The 22,254-nt window shown below is 38.7% G+C and overlaps 5 non-coding genes across 5 annotated transcripts; all 5 read left to right on the top strand.

Moving 5' to 3' along the window:
* Window positions 1–1,742: 1,742 nt before the first annotated feature.
* Window positions 1,743–1,814, top strand: TRNAM-CAU. The gene has a single exon. It is a non-coding gene; the product is annotated as a tRNA-Met (tRNA).
* A 1,622-nt stretch (window positions 1,815–3,436) lies between these two features.
* Window positions 3,437–3,508, top strand: TRNAM-CAU. Its single transcript has one exon. It is a non-coding gene; the product is annotated as a tRNA-Met (tRNA).
* Window positions 3,509–4,327: 819 nt separating this feature from the next.
* TRNAM-CAU lies at window positions 4,328–4,399 on the top strand. The gene has a single exon. It is a non-coding gene; the product is annotated as a tRNA-Met (tRNA).
* A 1,615-nt stretch (window positions 4,400–6,014) lies between these two features.
* Window positions 6,015–6,086, top strand: TRNAM-CAU. The gene has a single exon. It is a non-coding gene; the product is annotated as a tRNA-Met (tRNA).
* A 1,629-nt stretch (window positions 6,087–7,715) lies between these two features.
* Window positions 7,716–7,787, top strand: TRNAM-CAU. The gene has a single exon. It is a non-coding gene; the product is annotated as a tRNA-Met (tRNA).
* The last annotated feature ends 14,467 nt before the right edge of the window (window positions 7,788–22,254 follow it).

Raw genomic sequence — 22,254 nt, 5'->3', positions numbered from 1 at the left:
ATTAAAGTACAAGATATATCTTTATTCGTATTGCACCAAAGAAAAATCAGAGTGGCGCAGCGAAAGCGTGGTGGGCCCATAACCCACAGGTTCCAGGATCGAAACTTGGCTCTGATAATAGTGTGTTGACATGTTTTGAAATAGTTTTCTTGATTTATATATAAATTGTATTTTGTATAATAGTAGGGGATGTAGCTCAAATGGTAGAGTGCTTGCTTTGCATGGGAAAGGCATAGGGATTAATTCCTAGCATATCTAATTCGTTTAATTCTAATTGTAGAAATATTTATTACTGAGTAAATTCGATCACGTAAATCATTAAACTTCGGGAGAGTAATAGTTCACGGGTAATATTTGGACACCCAACTCGTGTAATTTTTAAAAAACCCGTTAGATATATAAATTTCTGAATTTAAATTTACTAATTTCATTAAATTCCTTCAAGATTCAAATGACATCTACAGTTCATCAAATCTACGAACATAAATATAAAATAGAACATATAAATTTTCAGTTTCGTATATAAAACAATTACACAAAAGAAAAATACAAATTGACATCAAATAGAATAATAGAAAAAATCTTTAATGGACCAAATGGTTAATGCCCTTCTGATTTATATTGCACGTTTTTTATTACATATAGATTGTATTTTGACTATAAAAACATTAGAAGGGGATATAGCTATGTATAGGTAAACTGTTTATGATTTTTCTGTGTATAATTTTCAAAGATTTATGAGTGAATATGTCTATGATTTTTTTCGTGTCTATGATTCTATGTTCTATTTTTTTTTTTAGGTAAGGGGGTCTCAAATGAAACTAATGTTTGAAAAATTGTGGAGGGATCAAGAAAAAATGAGTTTCTTGATATTTTATGTCAATATTTTGGATCCCAATGATAAGATTTAGAATATGCCTCACCAATTTACCCTGTTGTATGTTGAAGAAAAAGCAAATCTTACTTTGCAAAGGTTCAAGGTGCATTGGATGAGCTGTTTAATGACTATGTAGCTACCTCCAGTATCACCTCTGTGCGGTCTTCATCCCCTTATTTGGCAATTTGAATCAAAATATGTCCATTCTGAAACTACAGTTCGAAAAACTTTATCTTGGTTGAAAGGCCAGCTACATAACAGAAAATTGAGAGTGGTGGTGGAAGCAGTAAGTAGACTGAACTGCATACTTAATTGAGTGCAAATATAGTGGAAGAGGAAAAAACTGCTGAATTTGATGTGCTTAGGCGGTGGAAGGTGAATAGTGAGATATTTCCTATTCTCACAAAAATGGTAAGGGATCTACTAGTTATATCCATATCCACAGTTGCTCTAATAGTGCATTTAGTACTAGTGGTAGGGTATTAGATGCCTTAAGGTGTTTCTTAACACCTAAAATTGTGGAAGCCTACGCACAAGATTGGTTGAGGGCACCTAATCACACAATCTCTGTTGAGGAAAACTTTGATGAGGTTGAAAGAAAAGAAAAGGGTACAATTTCTAACTTTATCCCGTGAAAAATTATATTGTTTACATCACAAGAATGCAACAGAGTAAAGTGAGAGATATTATTATAATTTCTCTAGTACGTAATGTCCACATATGTTTATTTACAATACTCCCCGGAAACATAACTACATCATACTCTTGCCATGTTTAAACCTCACTAAATAAGCTCTAGCGAAAACCAAGTTGTGGAAAAATGAAAGTACAAGATATATCTTTATTCGCGTTGCACCAAAGCAAAATCAGAGTGGCGCAGCGGAAGCGTGGTGGGCCCATAACCCACAGGTCCCAGGATTGAAACCTGGCTGTGATAATAGTGTGTCGACATGTTTTGAAATAGTTTTCCTGATTTATATATAAATTGTATTTTGTATAATAGTAGGGGATGTAGCTCAAATGGTAGAGTGCTTGCTATGCATGGGGAAGGCATAGGGATTAATTCCTAGCATATCTAATTCGTTTAATTCTAATTGTAGAAATATTTATTACTGAGTAAATTCGATCACGTAAATCATTAAACTTCGGGAGAGTAATAGTTCACGGGTAATATTTGGACACCCAACTCGTGTAATTTTTAAAAAACCCGTTAGATATATAATTTTCTGAATTTAAATTTACTAATTTCATTAAATTCATTCAAGATTCAAATGACATCTACAGTTCATCAAATCTACGAACATAAATATAAAATAGAACATATAAATTTTCAGTTTCGTATATAAAACAATTACACAAAAGAAAAATACAAATTGACATCAAATAGAATAATAGAAAAAATCTTTAATGGACCAAATGGTTAATGCCCTTCTGATTTATATTGCACGTTTTGTATTACATATAGATTGTATTTTGACTATAAAAACATTAGTAGGGGATATAGCTATGTAAAGGTAAACTGTTTATGATTTTTCTGTGTATAATTTTCAAAGATTTATGAGTGAATATGTCTATGAGTTTTTCGTGTCTATGATTCTATGTTCTATTTTTTTTTTAGGTAAGGGGGTCTCAAATGAAACTAAAGTTTGAAAAATTGTGGAGGGATCAAGAAAAAATGAGTTTCTTGATATTTTATGTCAATATTTTGGTCCCAATGATAAGATTGAGAATATGCCTCACCAATTTGCCCTGTTGTATGTTGAAGAAAAAGCAAATCTTACTTTGCAAAGGTTCAAGGTGCATTGGATGAGCTGTTTAATGACTATGCAGCTACCTACAGTGTCACCTCTGTGCGGTCTTCATCCCCTTATTTCGCAATTTGAATCAAAATATGTCCATTCTGAAACTACAGTTCGAAAAACTTTGTCTTGGTTGAAAGGCCAGCTAAATAACAGAAAATTGAGAGTGGTGGTGGAAGCAGTAAGTAGACTGAACTGCATACTTAATTGAGTGCAAATATAGTGGAAGAGGAAGAAACTGCTGAATTTGATGTGCTTAGGCGGTGGAAGGTGAATAGTGAGATATTTCCTATTCTCACAAAAATGGTAAGGGATCTACTAGTTGTATCCATATCCACAGTTGCTCTAAGAGTGCATTTAGTACTAGTGGTAGGGTATTAGATGCCTTAAGGTGTTTCTTAACACCTAAAATTGTGGAAGCCTACGCACAAGATTGGTTGAGGGCACCTAATCACACAATCTCTGTTCAGGAAAACTTGGATGAGGTTGAAAGAAAAGAAAAGGGTACAATTTCTAACTTTATCCCGTGAAAAATTATATTGTTTACATCACAAGAATGCAACAGAGTAAAGTGAGAGATATTATTATAATTTCTCTAGTACGTAATGTCCACACATGTTTATTCACAATACTCCCCCGAAACATAACTACATCATACTCTTGCCTTGTTTAAACCTCACTAAATAAGCTCTGGCGAAAATCAAGTTGTGGAAAAATTAAAGTACAAGATATATCTTTATTCGTATTGCACCAAAGCAAAATCAGAGTGGCGCAGCGAAAGCGTGGTGGGCCCATAACCCACAGGTCCCAGGATCGAAACTTGGCTCTGATAATAGTGTGTTGACATGTTTTGAAATAGTTTTCTTGATTTATATATAAATTGTATTTTGTATAATAGTAGGGGATGTAGCTCAAATGGTAGAGTGCTTGCTTTGCATGGGAAAGGCATAGGGATTAATTCCTAGCATATCTAATTCGTTTAATTCTAATTGTTGAAATATTTATTATTGAGTAAATTTGATCACGTAAATCATTAAACTTCGGGAGAGTAATAGTTCACGGGTAATATTTGGACACCCAACTCGTGTAATTTTTTAAAAACCAGTCAGATATATAATTTTCTGAATTTAAATTTACTAATTTCATTAAATTCCTTCAACTTTCAAATGACAACTACAGTTCATCAAATCTACGAACATAAATATAAAATAGAACATATAAATTTGCACAGTTTCTCTAAGAGTGCATTTAGTACTAGTGGTAGGGTATTAGATGCATTAAGGTGTTTCTTAACACCTAAAATTGTGGAAGCCTACGCACAAGATTGATTGAGGGCACCTAATCACACAATCTCTGTTCAGGAAAACTTGGATGAGGTTGAAAGAAAAGAAAAGGGTACAATTTCTAACTTTATCCCGTGAAAAATTATATTGTTTACATCACAAGAATGCAACAGAGTAAAGTGAGAGATATTATTATAATTTCTCTAGTACGTAACGTCCATATATGTTTATTTACAATACTCCCGGGAAACATAACTACATCATACTCTTGCCTTGTTTAAACCTCACTAAATAAGCTCTAGCGAAAATCAAGTTGTGGAAAAATTAAAGTAAAAGATATATCTTTATTCGTGTTACACCAAAGCAAAATCAGAGTGGCGCAGCGGAAGCGTGGTGGGCCCATAACCCACAGGTCCCAGGATCGAAACCTTGCTCTGATAATAGTGTGTCGACATGTTTTGAAATAGTTTTCCTGATTTTGTATTTTGTATTATAGTAGGGGATGTAGCTCAAATGGTAGAGTGCTTGCTTTGCATGGGAAAGGCATATGGATTAATTCCTAGCATATCTAATTCGTTTAATTCTAATAGTAGAAATATTTATTATTGAGTAAAATTCGATCACGTAAATCATTAAACTTCGGGAGAGTACTAGTTCACGGGTAATATTTGGACACCCAACTCGTGTAATTTTTTAAAAACCCATCAGATATATAATTTTCTGAATTTAAATTTACTAATTTCATTAAATTCCTTCAAGTTTCAAATGACAACTACAGTTCATCAAATCTACGAACATAAATATAAAATAGAACATATAAATTTTCAGTTTCGTATATAAAACAATTACACAATAGAAAAATACAAATTGACATCAAATAGAATAATAGAAAAAATATTTAATGGACCAAATGGTTAATGCCCTTCTGATTTATATTGCACGTTTTGTATTACATATAGATTGTATTTTGACTATAAAAACATTAGTAGGGGATATAGCTATGTAAAGGTAAACTGTTTATGATTTTTCTGTGTATAATTTTCAAAGATTTATGAGTGAATATGTCTATGAGTTTTTCGTGTCTATGATTCTCTGTTCTATTTTTTTTTTTAGGTAAGGGGGTCTCAAATGAAACTAAAGTTTGAAAAATTGTGGAGGGATCAAGAAAAATTGAGTTTCTTGATATTTTATGTCAATATTTTGGATCCCAATGATAAGATTGAGAATATGCCTCACCAATTTGCCCTTTTGTATGTTGAAGAAAAGGCAAATCTTTCTTTGCAAAGGTTCAAGGTGCGTTGGATGAGCTGTTTAATGACTATGCAGCTACCTACAGTGTCACCTCTGTGCGGTCTTCATCCCCTTATTTCGCAATTTGTATCAAAATATGTCCATTCTGAAACTACAGTTCGAAAAACTTTGTCATGGTTGAAAGGCCAGCTAAATAACAGAAAATGGAGAGTGGTGGTGGAAGCAGTAAGTAGACTGAACTGCATACTTAATTGAGGGCAAATATAGTGGAAGAGGAAGAAACTGCTGAATTTCATGTGCTTAGGCGGTGGAAGGTGAATAGTGAGATATTTCCTATTCTCACAAAAATGTTAAGGGATCTACTTGTTGTATCCATATCCACAGTTGCTCTAAGAGTGCATTTAGTACTAGTGGTAGGGTATTAGATGCCTTAAGGTGTTTCTTAACACCTAAAATTGTGGAAGCCTACGCACAAGATTGGTTGAGGGCACCTAATCACACAATCTCTGTTCAGGAAAACTTGGATGAGGTTGAAAGAAAAGAAAAGGGTACAATTTCTAACATTATCCCGTGAAAAATTATATTGTTTACATCACAAGAATGCAACAGAGTAAAGTGAGAGATATTATTATAATTTCTCTAGTACGTAATGTCCACATATGTTTATTTACAATACTCCCCGGAAACATAACTACATCATACTCTTGCCTTGTTTAAACCTCACTAAATAAGGTCTAGCGAAAACCAAGTTGTGGAAAAATTAAAGTACAAGATATATCTTTATTCGTGTTCCACCAAAGTAAAATCATAGTGGCGCAGCGGAAGCGTGGTGGGCCCATAACCCACAGGTCCTAGGATCGAAACCTGGCTCTGATAATAGTGTGTCGATATGTTTTGAAATAGTTTTCCTGATTTATATATAAATTGTATTTTGTATAATAGTAGGGGATGTAGCTCAAATGGTAGAGTGCTTGCTTTGCATGGGAAAGGCATAGGGATTAATTCCTAGCATATCTAATTCGTTTAATAATAATAGTAGAAATATTTATTATTGAGTAAATTCGATCACGTAAATCATTAAACTTCGGCAGAGTACTAGTTCATGGGTAATATTTGGACACCCAACTCGTGTAATTTTTTAAAAACCAGTCAGATATATAATTTTCTGAATTTAAATTTACTAATTTCATTAAATTCCTTCAACTTTCAAATGACAACTACAGTTCATCAAATCTACGAACATAAATATAAAATAGAACATATAAATTTGCAGTTTCGTGTGTAAAACAATTACACAAAAGAAAAATACAAATTGACATCAAATAGAATAATAGAAAAAAATTTTTATCGACCAAATTGTTAATGCCCTTCTAATTTATATTGCATGTTTTGTATTACATATAGATTGTATTTTGACTATAAAAACATTAGTAGGGGATATAGCTATGTAAAGGTAAACTGTTTATGATTTTTCTGTGTATAATTTTCAAAGATTTATGAGTGAATATGTCTATGAGTTTTTCATGTCTATGATTCTATGTTCTATTTTTTTTTTTTTTTTGGTAAGGGGGTCTCAAATGAAAGTAAAGTTTGAAAAATTTTGGAGGGATCAAGAAAAAATGAGTTTCTTGATATTTTATGTCAATATTTTGGATCCCAATGATAAGATTGAGAATATGCCTCACCAATTTGCCCTTTTGTATGTTGAAGAAAAAGCAAATCTTACTTTGCAAAGGTTCAAGATGCATTGGATGAGCTGTTTAATGACTATGCAGCTACCTACAGTGTCACCTCTGTGCGGTCTTCATCCCCTTATTTCGCAATTTGTATCAAAATATGTCCATTCTGAAACTACAGTTCGAAAAACTTTGTCTTGGTTGAAAGGCCAGCTAAATAACAGAAAATGGAGAGTGGTGGTGGAAGCAGTAAGTAGACTGAACTGAATACTTAATTGAGTGCAAATATAGTGGAAGAGGAAGAAACTGCTGAATTTGATGTGCTTAGGCGGTGGAAGGTGAATAGTGAGATATTTCCTATTCTCACAAAAATGGAAAGGGATCTACTAGTTGTATCCATATCCACAGTTGCTCTAAGAGTGCATTTAGTACTAGTGGTAGGGTATTAGATGCCTTAAGGTGTTTCTTAACACCTAAACTTGTGGAAGCCTACGCACAAGATTGGTTGAGGGCACCTAATCACACAATCTCTGTTTAGGATAACTTGGATGAGGTTGAAAGAAAAGAAAAGGGTACAATTTTTAACTTTATCCCGTGAAAAATTATATTGTTTACATCACAAGAATGCAACAGAGTAAAGTGAGAGATATTATTATAATTTCTCTAGTACGTAAATGTCCATATATGTTTATTTACAATACTCCCTCGAAACATAACTACATCATACTCTTGCCTTGTTTAAACCTCACTAAATAAGCTCTGGCGAAAACCAAGTTGTGGAAAAATGAAAGTACAAGATATATCTTTATTCGTGTCGCACCAAAGCAAAATCAGAGTGGCGCAGCGGAAGCGTGGTGGGCCCATAACCCACAGGTCCCAGGATTGAAACCTGGCTCTGATAATAGTGTGTCTACATTTTTTGAAATAGTTTTCGTGATTTATATATAAATTGTATTTTGTATAATAGTAGAGGATGTAGCTCAAATGGTAGAGTGCTTGCTTTGCATGGGAAAGGCATAGGGATTAATTCCTAGCATATCTAATTCGTTTAATTCTAATAGTAGAAATATTTATTATTGAGTAAATTCGATCTCGTAAATCATTAAACTTCGGGAGAGTACTAGTTCACGGGTAATATTTGGACACCCAACTCGTGTAATTTTTTAAAAACCCGTCAGATATATAATTTTCTGAATTTAAATTTACTAATTTCATTAAATTCCTTCAAGTTTCAAATGACAACTACAGTTCATCAAATCTACGAACATAAATATAAAATAGAACATATAAATTTTCAGTTTCGTATATAAAACAATTACACAAAAGAAAAATACAAATTGACATCAAATAGAATAATAGAAAAAATCTTTAATGGACCAAATGGTTAATGCCCTTCTGATTTAAATTACACGTTTTGTATTACATATAGATTGTATTTTGACTATAAAAACATTAGTAGGGGATATAGCTATGTAAAGGTAAACTGTTTATGATTTTTCTGTGTATAATTTTCAAAGATTTATGAGTGAATATGTCTATGAGTTTTTCGTTTCTATGATTCTATGTTCTATTTTTTTTTTTTTTTTTTTTTTTTTAGGTAAGGGGGTCTCAAATGAACGAAAGTTTGAAAAATTTTGGAGGGATCAAGAAAAAATGAGTTTCTTGATATTTTATGTCAATATTTTGGATCCCAATGATAAGATTGAGAATATGCCTCACCAATTCGCCCTTTTGTATGTTGAAGAAAAAGTAAATCTTTCTTTGCAAAGGTTCAAGGTTCATTGGATGAGCTGTTTAATGACTATGCAGCTACCTACAGTGTCCCCTCTGTGTGGTCTTCATCCCCTTATTTCGCAATTTGTATCAAAATATGTCCATTCTGAAACTACAGTTCGAAAAACTTTGTCTTGGTTGAAAGGCCAGCTAAATAACAGAAAATGGAGAGTGGTGGTGGAAGCAGTAAGTAGACTGAACTGAATACTTAATTGAGTGCAAATATAGTGGAAGAGGAAGAAACTGCTGAATTTGATGTGCTTAGGCGGTGGAAGGTGAATAGTGAGATATTTCCTATTCTCACAAAAATGGTAAGGGATCTACTAGTTGTATCCATATCCACAGTTGCTCTAAGAGTGCATTTAGTACTAGTGGTAGGGTATTAGATGCATTAAGGTGTTTCTTAACATCTAAAATTGTGGAAGCCTACGCACAAGATTGGTTGGGGGCCCCTAATCACACAATCTCTGTTCAGGATAACTTGGATGAGGTTGAAAGAAAAGTAAAGGGTACAATTTTTAACTTTATCCCGTGAAAAATTATATTGTTTACATCACAAGAATGCAACAGAGTAAAGTGAGAGATATTATTATAATTTCTCTAGTACGTAATGTCCACATATGTTTATTTGCAATACTCCCTCGAAACATAACTACATCATACTCTTGCCTTGTTTAAACCAAGTTGTGGAAAAATGAAAGTACAAGATATATCTTTATTCGTGTTGCACCAAAGTAAAATCAGAGTGGCGCAGCGGAAGTGTGGTGGGCCCATAACCCACCGGTCTCAGGATCAAAACCTGGCTCTGATAATAGTGTGTCGACATTTTTTGAAATAGTTTTCGTGATTTATATATAAATTGTATTTTGTATAATAGTAGAGGATGTAGCTCAAATGGTAGAGTGCTTGCTTTGCATGGGAAAGGCATAGGGATTAATTCCTAGCATATCTAATTCGTTTAATTCTAATAGTAGAAATATTTATTATTGAGTAAATTCGATCACGTAAATCATTAAACTTCGGGAGAGTACTAGTTCACGGGTAATATTTGGACACCCAACTCGTGTAATTTTTTAAAAACCCGTCAGATATATAATTTTCTGAATTAAAATTTACTTGTAAGCATTGAAAAATTAAATAATATTGTTGGACCGTGGTGGATAATTGATTGTTAAATTAATTACTTTAATTAGGCTAATTGGACTAATATTTATTTAATTGGGTTAATTAGATGGCCCATTGAATAATTAATTAGTTTAATTACGTAATTAAATGTAATTGGATGTTGGATTGTTCGGCCCAAGATGATGAAATATTTAATCGAGTTGGACCAGGCTGCTTGGATGAATTGGGTTGCCTAATTAGCGGGCTTGACTTGGTCTTGGTCCACTAAAATTATATGTGGATTATATAATTTTGAGGAATTTGAATATTTGATATTATTTGGAAATTTAATGAAATGATGAACCTGGACGCAATGGTGTCCCGATACATTCCTTAATTTAATTAAAATAATTAAATTAAATAAGGAATTAAGAGTTGGTTGGAGATTTTCCCTCACTCTCACCACTATAAATAGTGGTTTCATTTTCAAGAACTGGAGCTGGAAATCTGCATATCGAAGCTCTGCCGAAATCTCGCCAGGATATCGTCTGGAACACGCCACTTGAACACCGGAAGCCCTTCTTTGAAGATCAAGCTGCATACTAGCCCTTCATTGAGGAACAAGCTACTAACTCCGGAGGCCCTTCAGCAAGGATCTACTCCAGTTCGACACACTCCCGAACTCGGCATACATCCAGTTCAACATACTTTGAACTCGGCATACGTCCAGTTCGGCATACTCCCGAACTCGGTATACTTCCAGTTCATCATACTCTGGACTCGGCACACTTCCAATTCGGCATACTCCGAATTTGGCACATTTCCAACAGGCATACTTCTAGTAGAGAATCAGAGGACTTCTCCTATACAGAGATTGTACCCCTTCTCGTTTGATATATACTTGATACTACTTGTAACCGATACTTTGAATTTTGAATATATACAATTCAAGTTTTTCGCGTTTACATATTTTGGCACGCCCAGTGGGATATCTCTGCCTCTCATCTCTCTACTACTATACCTCTACCTGCGTATCAAATGGCATCGAATAATCCCATGTTTAGGAGGACCTATGCCCAAGCTACCAAGTCCAAGTCTACGCCTGTAGTTAGCCCTGGCACAACCCAGAAAACGCAAGGTCCGCTGACAAGGAACCGCGCAAAGGATTTGGGGGTCCAAGTGCCTGAACCTCAGTCCATGGCACGACGTGTGGTTCGAAGGCTCGACAAGGCCCCTGCTGCCTCAAAGGCAATTGCTTTTGCTGGAAGTCCACCCTCTCCCAAGGGAGCTACCGATGGTGGTAGTCCAACTTGTATGCAAGGGAACGCTAGTAGTGGGAGCACTTCCCCCGTAACTCCGCCACATCCATTATGGAAGGCTGCACCTGAGTGGTCGCATGTCTACAACGTCATGCCGGCCATGGCGACAAACACAGAGTCTATGGAGGAGCAATTAGCTAGAATTGCTAAGTCTCTGGAAGGAATGGCTGTCACTCTCCAAAATCAAGAGAAACGGCTTAACACCCTCGATAATAGGGTAGGAAGCATCATGGAGGAGCAAGGAAGCCGTGCTCCAGGAAAGCAACCCGAAGGGCAAGAAGATGTTGGTCAGCAATCACCACCACCTCATGTTAGCCATGTGGTAGGAGAAGCTGCTTCCCATTTACCTGCAACTGAGAAAACTATTCCAGTTACCGAAGGCATGATACCGGTGGATCAGTTGAAGGACTACATAATGGGGGCCATCAAAGGCAAGTTGGATGAAGGCCAACCTTCATATTCCTATGCTAAGCCCTACACACAAAGAATTGAGGAGTTGAAAATGCCCTACGGCTATCAACCTCCTAAGTTCCAGCAATTCGATGGCAAGGAAAATTCCCGACAGCACATTGCCCACTTTGTGGAGACATGCAATGATGCAGGGACTTATGGTGATCTGTTGGTAAAGCAGTTCATCCGTTCATTAAAGGGAACTGCGTTTGATTGGTACACTGACCTTGCGCCCGACTGCATTGATAGATGGCATGATATGGAACGTGAGTTCTTAACTCGTTTCTATAGCACAAGGAGAACGGTCAGCTTCTTGGAACTCACCACTACTCGCCAATGGAAGGGTGAACGCGCTGGTACCTACATCGAAAGGTGGAGGGAACTATGCCTGAATTGCAAAGAAAGAATATCCCAAAGTTCTGCAATTGAGATGTGCATCCAAGGAATGCACTTTGAACTCTCCTATATCCTACAAGGGATTAAGCCAAAGTCCTTTGAGGAGTTATCCAGTCGTGCTCACGACATGAAATTGAGCATCGAAGCCAGCGGAGGGCTCAACATATTGAACTTGCCTAGCTCCTCCAATGCACCTAGAAAACAAGAAGTTAAAAAGTGGAACAAACCTTTTCCAAAGCAGGAAAAGAAAGAAGTGATGAATGTGAAGGCTACTCCTATGACAGTCTTCACTAAGGCAACTGAAAGGCCTAGGCCAAGACCATTTTCTGGCCCGTCAAGGGGTGGTAGAAGGCCGACAATTGAAGAAAGGCAGGAGAAGACTTATCCTTTCATCGATTCCGATGTATCTCCCATGTTTGATGAGCTACACAAACTTAGACTCATTGAGTTGCCAGAAATGAAACGTCCTGGGGAAGCTTCAAGGGTGGATGATCCACACTATTGCAAGTACCATCGTCTTCTTGGTCATCCGATTGAGAAGTGTTTTATCTTCAAAGATAAAGTAATGGCACTGGCCAGAGATGGAAAAATCGAGCTTGCCGATGCCAAAGCGAGCTCAAATCAAATCTCGATTACACCTGGACGGTTCGTTCCGCTATGTACTAAAAAGGAAGATGGGAAACAACGGAAGCGTCCACTCCCCTTCATTGTTAAGCACGCTGTCAGTCAAAGTTTAGAACCGCAACGGAATGATAACACATCCGAAGGTAAATGGGTGATTGTCACTCATAGAAAGAAGAAATTCGAGCCTGTGAAGCATCAAAAGCACATAGTGAAAAGTTGGGTTGAGAAAACCTCAAAAAGTACCCATGCCCGCAAATCAAAGACGAAGGGACATGTCAAACAGCCACGTGCACCAGTTCCTTTGGCTCAATATATGCCAAAGGGATTTGGTCTTCAAGGGGCAGGCACTTCTAGCTCCTGCCTAAATACGAATGACAAGCCAGAAGACGGAGGGGAATGTTCATCTCCTAAACACATCGGGGATGAGGAAGTGCTAATGCATAAGGCTACTTCCTACTCCACGGAAATTACCTTCAAGGATGAAGACTTGTTACTTGGAAGCACGCCACACAATCGTCCATTGTTTGTTGAAGGCTATACCCGTGGGCAAAGGCTTAAAAGAATTATGGTTGATCAAGGCTCAGCTGTCAACATCCTATCCCTCCGAGCTGTGAAGGACCTTGGTATATCTACAGATGAGCTTGCCCAAAGCCGTCTAATGATACAAGGCTTCAACCAGGGAGGGCAAAGAGCAATCGGCATCATCAGACTTGACTTAAGAATTGGGTGCCTAAGTTCAGGTGTCCTCTGCCATGTCATAGATGCGAGGACATCTTATAACTTGTTTCTTGGAAGGCCGTGGATACACAAAAATGGAGTGGTACCCTCGTCTTAGCATCAATGCCTCATGTTTGAAAAGAACGGCGTAGTTGAAAAGGTTGTCGTCGATGAAAGCCCTTTCACAGAGGCTGAATCTTACTTTGCGGATGCAAAGTTCTACATTAAAAGGAAAGTTATTGTTGAAGATATTGAGGAAAGCAATGACGATCCACCTTCCCAATCAAAGTCAAAGGGAAAACAAGTTGTAGAGGGAGATCAACACAACACAAAACTCATCTTCCCGCTTGCAAGGATTGATACACTCAAAACAACTGCAGCAAAATCATCCGAAGAGAAATGTGGTGATAAAGTGGGCCAAATATTCCCCGCCAAACGTACCGAGGGTTTCGACCCTAATGCTTATAAGCTTCTAGCCAAGGCTGGCTATAACCCCAACGAGCCACAGAAGTTGGGAAAACTTATCCCAGAAGCCGGCGGTAAAGGCAAAGCAAATCACCAAGAACCTCAAACGCGCAAAGGGTTGGGCTATGTTCCCCCTAAACCAGTGCGAATTCTTATAAACAGGGCTGCAAGTAATTGTATCTCCATGGAGGGAAGCGAGTATGATCCAAAAATCACTCCTGCTAATGATAATGGGCAAGACAAAAAGAAGTCAGTCTTCGACCGAATCGGTAAGGCGGACTCTCGACGCTCAGTCTTCGATAGACTGGGGTCAAGTCCTAAAGCCCTAAAGAGAAAGTCGATGCATGATCGACTTGGAGCTGTCCAAGTTATTAGAGACAGTGCCAATGTTCCTGCTGAAGTGGAGCCTCCCAAAAGGCTCAGAAGCATGATTCCTTCTCGTATGAGACGAGAAACATATATTCATGTTTCATGTAGTGAAGTGTTTAAAGTCCAACCGAAGACCATTGTACACACTCGCATACATAAAGAAGAAAATGAGGAAAGCGTAGGCTCAAGTGATGACGTACCACCAACTACTCAGGAAGAGGTGGCATCGTCGTTCCATATCACGTTATGTGATGAAACCCCGATTGAGGGGGAAGATGCAGAAGATGCACCCCATGAGTTAGAAGAAGGGGTACGAGCCGCGGTGGACGAATTAAAAGAAGTTGATCTGGGAACGCCTGAAAATCCTCGTCCTATCTTCATTAGCGCACTCCTATCTGATGAAGATGAAGAAATCTATGTCACATTGCTAAAAGAATATATTGATGTCTTTGCATGGACATACAAGGAGATGCCAGGGTTAGACCCAAAGGTAGCTGTGCACCGCTTAGCAGTGAAGAAGGGGTGTCGCCCGGTTAAGCAAGCTCAACGACGCTTCCGCCCCGAGCTCATTCCCTCGATTGAAACAGAAGTTAATAAGCTTATTGAGGCTGGCTTCATTCGTGAAGTTAAATATCCAACCTGGATATCCAGTATTGTGCCCGTGCGCAAGAAGAACGGCCAGATCCGCATCTGCGTAGATTTTCGGGACCTCAATGTGGCATGCCCGAAAGATGACTTCCCGCTTCCTATCACGGAGTTAATGATAGTTGTCGTGACTGGCCATGAGATCCTGTCATTCATGGATGGCTCCTCCGGTTACAATCAAATCCGCATGGCGCCGGAAGATGAAGACTTAACTGCATTCCGAACGCCAAAAGGCATCTACTGCTATAAAGTAATGCCCTTTGGTTTGAAAAATGCAGGTGCTACATACCAAAGGGCTATGCAGACAATATTTGATGATATGCTCCATAAAATGGGCGAATGCTACGTAGACGACCTGGTTGTGAAATCGAAATTGCGCACAAATCACTTGGTGCATTTAAGGCAAGTCTTCAACCGCCTACGAAAGTTTCAACTGAAAATGAACCCCCTGAAATGTGCTTTTGGGGTTGCGGCTGGAAAGTTCCTCGGGTTTGCTGTTCGACACAGGGGCATCGAGATTGAACAAGCAAAGATTGACGCCATAATGAAGATGCCTGAGCCGAGAAACCTTCATGAGCTTAAAAGCTTACAAGGGAAGTTGGCTTACATCCGAAGGTTCAGATCAAACCTAGCAGGAAGATGTCAACCTTTTAGTCGGTTGATGAAAAAGGGCATCTCATTCATATGGGATGAGGCATGCAAGAACGCATTTGAGAGTATCAAGTCATACTTGATGAAGCCGCCTGTGCTAACTGCTCCTGTTCATGGCCGCCCGCTGATCCTTTATATCTCCGCCCAAGACAGTTCTGTGGGAGCCTTGCTTGCTCAGGAAAATGACAAGGGGAAGGAGAATGCTCTCTACTATCTCAGCAGAATGATGACCCCGAACGAGTTAAAGTACTCCCCAATTGAAAAGCTATGTTTGGCACTTGTGTTCGCCATAAAAAAACTTAAACACTACTTCGAGGCTCATACCATCCGGCTTGTTTCCAAAGCGAACCCGGTGAAATATGTTATGGCGAAGGTCGTTCTCTCCGACCGCCTCGCAAGGTGGTACTTATTTTTTCAACATTTTGAAATTATATATGTGCCGCAAAAGTCTGTAAAGGGGCAAGCCTTGGCCGATTTCCTAGCAGACCACCCAAAACCTGCTGAGTGGGAGTTGTCTGACGATTTGCCTGATGAAGATGTGCTTGTCATTGAAATACTACCCCCATGGAAGATGTACTTTGATGGAGCTTCACATAGAGAAGGGGCAGGTGCTGGATTTGTCTTCGTCACTCCAGAAGGTGAGGTGTTGCCATATTCATTTACGTTGACCGAGCAATGTTCAAACAACGTTGCTGAGTATCAAGCATTGATACTCGGGCTCGAAATAGCGGCTGACATGAAGCAACTGAGAATTAACGTTTATGGAGATTCAAAGTTGATCATAAACCAAGTGTTGGGTCTATATGAAGTGAAAAAGGCGGAGTTAGTCCCATATAACAACTATGCAAAGGTACTTATGCAATGGTTAGGGGACGTCACAATTGAACATGTACCGAGGAAAGAAAACAAGCAGGCTGACGCCTTAGCCGCATTGGCTTCAACTATTACTCATCCTGCAGCCCGAGTGCGGGTATGTCAACAGTGGGTAGTTCCACCAATCTTCAATGAAGACGGCTCAGTTGATGAAATTGTTGAACTCCCTACTGCCTCAGTGTATGATATTGGCAAAGACGACTGGAGGCAATCGCTAAGTGACTACCTCGCTGATGGAAAGTTACCTGAAGATCCTCGTAAAAGGGTGGATATAAAGCGTCGAACCCCTCGCTTCATCTACTATAAAGAGATGTTGTATCGTCGTTCATTCGAGGGAGTCTTTCTCCGATGTTTAGGGGAAGAGGAAGCTTTACAAGCTATGCAAGAAGCTCACTCTGGGGTTTGCGGTGCACATCAATCCGGTCCCAAGTTGCACTTCCACATTAAGCGAATGGGATATTATTGGCCTGCAATGGTAAAGGATTGCATAGACTATGCTCGAAGATGCCAAGCTTGTCAATATCATGCAAACTTTATCCATCAACCACCAGAACCTCTGCACCCAACAGTTGCATCTTGGCCATTTGATGCTTGGGGACTTGAAGTGGTTGGCCCAATTACGCCTAAGTCATCTGCAGGGCATGCTTACATATTAGCTGCCACCGATTACTTTTCAAAATGGGCTGAAGCCGTGGCATTGAAGGAGGTGAAGAAAGAAAATGTTGCAGACTTTCTCCGTGTCCACATCGTCTATCGATTTGGTATCCCGCGATATATCTTAACAGATAACGGGAAGCCATTTGACAACAAGTTGATGGACAAGATCTGCAAGCTTTTTGACTTTAAGCAGCGAAACTCATCAGCTTACTATGCAGCTGCAAATGGGCTTGCTGAAGCTTTTAACAAAACCCTATGCAATTTGTTGAAGAAAGTGGTCTCAAAATCGAAAAGGGACTGGCATGACAGAATGGAAGAAGCTTTGTGGGCGTATAGAACCACATATCGCACACCTACTCAAAGCACTCCATATTCTTTGGTGTATGGTGTGGAAGCGGTCTTGCCTCTAGAGCGCCAAATACCTTCCTTAAGGTTGGCTATACAGGAGGGTCTTACTGATGAAGAGAATGCTAAGCTACGCTTGGCTGAGTTAGAAGCCTTGGATGAAAAACGTCTGCAAGCGCAACAAAGCTTGGAGTGCTATCAAGCTCGTATGTCTAGAGCTTTTAACAAAAGGGTAAGGACTCGTTCCTTTCAAATTGGGGACAAAGTCCTAGCTGTTCGCAGGCCCATCATCGTCACGAGAAAAACCGGTCACAAGTTTACTTCAAGGTGGGATGGTCCCTACGTGATTTTAGAAGTTTACGCCGGTGGGGCTTACAAGCTGATTAGTGAAGATGGTTTGAAGATCGGTCCAATTAATGGAAGGTTCCTAAAGCTTTACCACCCTTAAACTTGGGGTGTCAACACAAGTCATGAAGATCTGATGAATGACTCATCCACAAAAAATGCAGCACGTGGTTAAACTGCTAATGCATCTCGCTTTGTCTATGGGTGGGCCCAAATCATAGACGCTCCTGGCCCGCATGAGTCTAAACTGTGAACGGCTCTACTAAAAAAAAATTTATTTGAACTACGTTTGACTTGATCTCCTTCATAGGAGTACGTAGGCAGCTTAGAAATCAAACTATCTATGTTCAGTCATAACAAAAACAAATCCAATTCATGTTGCAAGAGTGGTTTATCAAGACATTCGCTCAGCTCAGCAAGCCAATGCAAAGATGTACGAGTTTGCTAAAAGTCAAGCACAAAAATGAGAAGCACCCAATTATCAAGAGTTGAGGAAAGAAACAACATCAGTCTTGCAACAAAAAGAAATGACTAAAGGGAAAATGGCCTCATTCAAGCTCTCCCCATCTTTTGGAGTCAACAGGTCAACCCTTAAATGAGAGAGACTTCTACCTTGGCATTTGAGACTGAATTCGCCTCAGAAGCGATAGAAGTGTCATAATCACAGCCATAGGGGCAAACCCTTCATGAAATCTTAAAGGGAAGAAGCTACAATTTTAAAGGAAAGAAGCTACAAGATACTTCCTGGCACGAGTCGAAACTGCCTCATCTTCTAAGACTCCCTGGCACGAGTCGAAACTGCCTCATATCTTTTCAAGACTCCTTACGTCACCAAGCATATATTATGTACGTACATATGTATATGATCCGCAAAGTGAAAATGCCAAACATATATATATTGTATACATATATATACAGTCGCATGGACCAATAGTGGAAGTAATATATCTACAGTGCATGCAAATGGTGGGGCAAAACAAAAACATTAAACATATATACCTATGGACCACGCATATATTATATATATTATGCACAAAGTGTGTATATTATATATAAGTTAAACATGTGGATTGTGCATAGTGGGCCGCCGTGAGTTTATATTATATGTACATATACATATATGTAATTCGCACAAACAAAGCAGTGCAGTACATATATATTATTAATATTCATATACACACTCACAATATACGTACATAAATAGAGAGGAGTGGCATGCAAAGTAAAAGACATGTGAATGTTTGAGTCATCTACACGCAGAGCAAAGGGAAGAGTACGCATGGGAATACGTGAAAGGCTCTATGTAGACCCTCCCTTATTCCACTTCAGTCGTGCATTGAACAGAAAACAAAGCAAACATGTATATATGTGATATTTGGCCACATATATATACATGTACACGCAAGGGACAAGATATAGTGCGTGTACTATGAAAGGCACGTGGCTCAAGGTTGGAAATCAAAGCAGTCCAAGAGTATAAATTGTGAAGGCCTGGAGCGTGTGTGTACCTTAGCAAAATTTTTGTAAGGATTCATGCAATGCTCTGTTATGAAGAACTGCATGGTCGAAGATACCGGGAGGTGGTCTATGACGAAGAACTGAGATGTTTTTAGTTACCTCGCTTGATGACGGTGACATGCCGGAGCAGGCACCTAACGATCTCTCAACAGTTTTCTCCTGCAGTGATGGTGGAAGCCGAAGAGTTCAAGAAGATCTATAGCAAAAAAAAAAATCAAGAAGAAATGCGATACTAGATCGCTGGAGTGATCCCATTCTCGATGAACACGCTGCGTCCTAGGCGCCGGTTGTGTTTGGCATGCGGGGGTTCAGCCTGGCTCCGTCTTCTTCATCACCAAATGCGATGAGAATAGGGAGGCAGTGGTTGCAGCGTCGTAGCAATCAACCCGTTCGTAGCAAGGTGCAAGGGTGAACCGTGACCTTGGAGTCTGAGCAGCGATCGAAAACAAGCCTGGAAAACTCAATTCCCAAGTGTTTCTTCTTCGTTGGCAAAGACGACGGTGATGTGTGTCCTTGACGTGCCGGAGCAACGTCCGAGGCGAGTCTCTTATGGCAGTAGCAGAAGCGTGCCGGAGCAAGTAGCCATGGAATCAAGTCCAAAGCTTGGCGAGATTTCCCTTTCGACGGCATTGCTATACCGTAGAACGGCGGCAACGGAGCACATGCTCGGTGAGTATAGTAGATGTCCTCCAATGCGATACTAGATCGCCGGCGTGATTCCGTTTCCTTCATCATCAAGTGCGAAGAGAATGGAGACACTGATCGGCGGCCTTCTCCTCCAACATTAACTCCCAGTGGCAAGAGTGAAACCAGACAATGGTGGAAAGCATTTCGAAAAAATCAATTTTCAAAAAAGTTCCGGCACCATGTTTGTGAAGATAGCGAGTCCAAGCAGTGATACAGTAGGAACCAGTCTGGATTTTTCGTTCCTCCTGCAAAATTGATTAAGGGCAAATATGTATTCATCAATAGGGAGTAAAGGTGAAGATTACCTGCAGATTCTGCCCCTGTTTGTGAAGATGTAAGTGGGTGAATGACTGGCTAAAGATGCAGAAAAGAACATGTATTTATACTGTTGTTTGGTGGTCCATCTACACTCCAAAACTATCTCAACTGGATACGTCGTATTTAGCTTTGGAGTCAATTTGCAGGAGGTTTGTTACGTTTGTGTTATCTGCAATGGCATGGTTTATGTGGACTCCATTATCTCCAGCAAGGATTCTAAAACCAATTACTGTATGCTATATATAATGGAACATGGGGAAATTTTCGTCCGTTGCTAAGGGTTAAATTCCAAGTTCTGAAGGGAGAGTAATTTTGACTACAATTAGAATTAAAATTCTATTAAGAAATGGAAGAAGAATGGTAAAATGGACTGTCGATAACATGGTGGAAAATTGGATGTAGTTCCGTTGGGCCTGTGTATAACTTGGAAGTCTACAAATATGGATTCTTGGACTACTACGGTTAATTTCGAGACTACCTTCCCTCTGCATTTAAGGCACGTCAAGCAAGTCACGAAGGGGCAATTTGTAAGCATTGAAAAATTTAAATAATATTATTGGACCGTGGTGGATAATTGATTGTTAAATTAATTACTTTAATTAGGCTAATTGGACTAATGTTTATTTAATTGGGTTAATTAGATGGCCCATTGAATAATTAATTAGTTTAATTACTTAATTAAATATAATTGGATGTTGGATTGTTCGGCCCGAGATGATGAAATATTTAATCGAGTTGGACCAGGCTGCTTGGATGAATTGGGTTGCCTAATTAGCGGGCTTGACTTGGTCTTGGTCCACTAAAATTATATGTGGATTATATAATTTTGAGGAATTTGAATATTTGATATTATTTGGAAATTTAATGAAATGATGAACCTGGACGCAATGGTGTCCCGATATATTCCTTAATTTAATTAAAATAATTAAATTAAATAAGGAATTAAGAGTTGGTTGGAGATTTTCCCTCACTCTCACCACTATAAATAGTGGTTTCATTTTCAAGAACTGGAGCTGGAAATCTGCATATCGAAGCTCTGCCGAAATCTCGCCAGGATATCGTCTGGAACACGCCCGCAGTTGTACTGCGTATACGCGCAGAGGAACACGCCACTTGAACACCGGAAGCCCTTCTTTGAAGATCAAGCTGCATACTAGCCCTTCATTGAGGAACAAGCTACTAACTCCGGAGGCCCTTCGGCAAGGAACTACTCCAGTTCGGCACACTCCCGAACTCGGCATACATCCAGTTCAACATACTTTGAACTCGGTATACTTCCAGTTCGGCATACTCCCGAACTCGGTATACTTCCAGTTCAGCATACTCTGGACTCGGCACACTTCCAATTTGGCATACTCCGAATTTGGCACATTTCCAACAGGCATACTTCTAGTAGAGAATCAGAGGACTTCTCCTATACAGAGATTGTACCCCTTCCCGTTTGATATATACTTGATACTACTTGTAACCGATACTTTGAATTTTGAATATATAGAATTCAAGTTTTTCGCGTTTACATTACTAATTTCATTAAATTCCTTCAAGTTTCAAATGACAACTACAGTTCATCAAATCTACGAACATAAATATAAAATAGAACATATAAATTTTCAGTTTCGTATATAAAACAATTACACAAAAGAAAAATACAAATTGACATCAAATAGAATAATAGAAAAAATCTTTAATGGACCAAATGGTTAATGCCCTTCTGATTTATATTACACGTTTTGTATTACATATAGATTGTATTTTGACTATAAAAACATTAGTAGGGGATATAGCTATGTAAAGGTAAACTGTTTATGATTTTTCTGTGTATAATTTTCAAAGATTTATGAGTGAATATGTCTATGAGTTTTTCGTGTTTATGATTCTATAGTAACACCCCAGATTTTTAAGACATTTAAAACTTATAATAAAGGTAGAATCTTATTAAATCCCAAGATATAGATACAAGCGTACGGGGTGCTATGCCACACCTGGGCTATAGAACACAGGTGCACAGGCTGTCTAACTAGTATCCATTGAAACACAATGCATAATATGGCGCGCAGGCGAAAAAGGGAAACTAATCTACTTCTACGTTCCAGTTCTAGCGCGCTCCAGTGC

The sequence above is a fragment of the Ipomoea nil genome, unplaced genomic scaffold, assembly GCF_001879475.1.
Source record: "Ipomoea nil cultivar Tokyo-kokei standard unplaced genomic scaffold, Asagao_1.1 scaffold1993, whole genome shotgun sequence".
NCBI classification, from domain to species: Eukaryota; Viridiplantae; Streptophyta; class Magnoliopsida; order Solanales; family Convolvulaceae; genus Ipomoea; species Ipomoea nil.
Note: the sequence above shows the minus strand (reverse complement) of the source record. Positions and strands in the feature narration are given on the sequence as shown.